Genomic DNA, 3,124 nt, shown 5'->3' with positions numbered 1-3,124 from the left:
AACAAAGAACAATACATAAACACGCCATACAACAAAGAACAATACATAAACACACCAAACAACAAAGAACAATACATAAACACGCCATACAACTACAAACAATACATAAACGTGCCAAACAACAACAAACAATGCATAAACACACCAAACAACAACAAACAATACATAAACGCGCCAAACAACAACAAACAATACATAAACACGCCATACAACTACAAACAATACATAAACGTGCCAAACAACAACAAACAATACATAAACGTGCCAAACAACCCAAAATCTACACACCAAAAAATAACAATTTATTTATGTGTATATTACATGCTTCATTATGATTTATTACACACTGTGCTGGCCCCACACTGTGTTCTCGGACAGACAGCTAGATAACAACCTTCAAATCCTCCAATAAATCCAAAACACTTGACGTTTTTATAACGTGGTCTCCTGTTATGGAGATTAGGAGGGCTTTCATTGTTTTTAATAAAAGTTGTTGTTGTTTCAAAGCTGTTTCATGGTTTCATGATATGTGTTCATGTGGTATTATGTGTCCAATCTGCTGTTCAAATTTCCGTTGCAGGGTGGGGCAGCCGGCCTCTGATTGGCTGTTGCAAGTTCATGCATACTGGTAATCAAGAAGTAGAACACAGAGCAAGTTAATCAAAGGACATGATCCTGGTTGACCTCTGCATGACTCTGCAAGTCATGGCAGTTGGCAACAAGGTCACGACTAATGAATGAAAGTAAAACTACAAAGTTGCTTAAAAAAAAAAAATAATAATCCAAAAATAATCTAGAAATATTCAATGGACAGTTAGTTACAAACAGTGAGCTGAGTGTTGTGCATTCAGTTTCCCCCACCCAGGGACTGTTTAAAACCAAGATGGCCACTAGGTGAATGAATACTTACAGAATGATGTTTTGTTTGTAGTCAACACAGTCAGTACATCACAGTAGTTGTTGCATAGGGTTGTGCATTGTATGGTAAAGTTTCCTGAGCTGACACCTCTCTTGGTAGTATTAAAGTCTCTGTTAGGGTGAGGGTCACCTGGTTACACCTGCGTGTTTCCAGTGAGAGATCGGCGTATGAATCACAGCTCATTAGCATGCGTTTGCCACGTTGCGATGTGTTTGTGTTTTCCTCCGCTAACGAGCACAATTAAAACAGAAACAATGGCGGTGTCTCCGCAGGTCTTGGTGGACTCAGAGCGGGTTTTAGGCAAAACCACTCATTAGTGTCACATTTCCTGTTCCTTAATTTAGCCACTGGTTCCCATAGAAACAGACATCTACGTCAGGAAGAAGAGAGGGGAGAGGAGGAGTAGGAATTAACATGCTTTAATTGAGTCCCCTGCAGACTACATTACCCAGGTATCCATAATCTGTCCCAGATGAGTGGTTGGAGGTAGAACAGCCCATCAGCTTGATGAATTAACGACAGCTGTCTTCAGGACGTCCATGTGGGTAGGGTAGGGTTAGAGTTTGATTTCCAGCCGAACGGTTCTGGGTTCGGTCCCTTAATGCCTGCAGTCTGGCTGTAGGTATCCTAGAGCAAGTAAGTCTCTTAATTACTAAACACTGTGTGTACACAAGTGTACAGTTAGTCTGTGCTGTTAATTACTTCCTGTGAAAGTAACTTCCTGTCAAGGTAACTTGACAGGAAGTCAAGTCTCTCTCTCTCTCTCTCTCTCTCTCTCTCTCTTTCTTTCTACTCACTGCGTAAACACTGCTGGCATTGAGACTTGCTCAGCAGCACTGTATGTGTGTGTGTGTGTGTGTGTGTGTGTGTGTGTGTGTCATCTGTGTGAAGGGGAACTAGGTCCCATCTGTTCTGTGTCTCTAAGGAGGTGACACACACAGGACACAAACACAAACACCCACACACAGGACACAAACACAAACACCCACACACACACACACACACACACACACACACACACACACACACACACACACACACACACACTTCCTCAACACCCAGGGAGCGGATAATGAGAAGTTGGACAGGGTGTCTGTCTCGTCCTCCCCGCCCCTCTCTTTCCCTCTCCTCTCTTTACTATCATCCTCACCTTTCTGTTTTCTCATCTCCTCCTCTCCACTCTTCTCTCCACCTTCATTGTCTTCTCTGCTATTTTCTTTTGTCTCATTTGCCCCTCTTTTCCTCATCTCTCCCTTAGTCCTCTCCATCTTCTCATATTTCCTCTCCTATCCATCTTTCCTTGTCTTTCCTCCACTCTTCTCCTCTCCTCCACTTTTCCCCTCTTCTCTCTCTCTCTCCTCTCCTTCTCCTCTTTTGTCCTCGACTCTCTCCTCTCTCCCTCTCTCGCATCCTCCTCTCCTCTCCTGTCATACCCTCTCAAGATTCTCCGTTGGTCGCCCCTGACGATGGTAAACTCAGGATGGGAAAGAGAGTGTACACATGTGAGGACAGAGGTCCACCCTCAGTCGAGACGTCCACACACTGATGCACCAGATAAACCACACACACACACACACACTCTGATTAGAAGTACTCCAGGGGAAGTACATGCACTGTCATGGTCCTCTCGCACATTTTTCCAAAGCTTTTAAAAGTTGTGGTTTGGATGCAGGCCATGGAAGAAGCAGCATATCTGTGGGTTCAGTGTTAGTTTGACTGTTCTGCATATCAGGAGAAGAGGAGATTCCCAGTCTTTGTACTGTAGACAAAAGTATCATGCTAGAATTGGCAGTTGCCTCTAATTTGACTGTTGGGTTTAATACATTGAAATGTTATATGCTTATGCTGTTATACCTGTTAAGTGTGTGATGACACAGGTATTGTACATGTTCAGAGATGCCTGTGTGAGGACTCAATGTTTTTATAATCCAGTTACTGGCGCGGTCAGTCAGGAATATGAATGGAATCCCACTAAATGTCACACAGCTCATTCCTGTCTGGGATCTTCTGAAACGACCGATATGCACGCATTACAGAGCGTAATCTCCTATAAATCAGATTATGACGTCATCATGACATCATCTCTGCTCCCTAATGGATGATGTGATGGAAAAATCCTCTTATTTGAATTGTTGTTTGATAAGTTTGTCTGTTCTTGTATAACATGTAGTGTCCTCAGTTTCAACCCTAATTGTCCTGCCCATT

The sequence above is a fragment of the Micromesistius poutassou genome (genome assembly GCF_964030765.1).
Source record: "Micromesistius poutassou genome assembly, chromosome: 11".
In the NCBI taxonomy this organism is placed as follows: domain Eukaryota; kingdom Metazoa; phylum Chordata; class Actinopteri; order Gadiformes; family Gadidae; genus Micromesistius; species Micromesistius poutassou.
Note: the sequence above shows the minus strand (reverse complement) of the source record.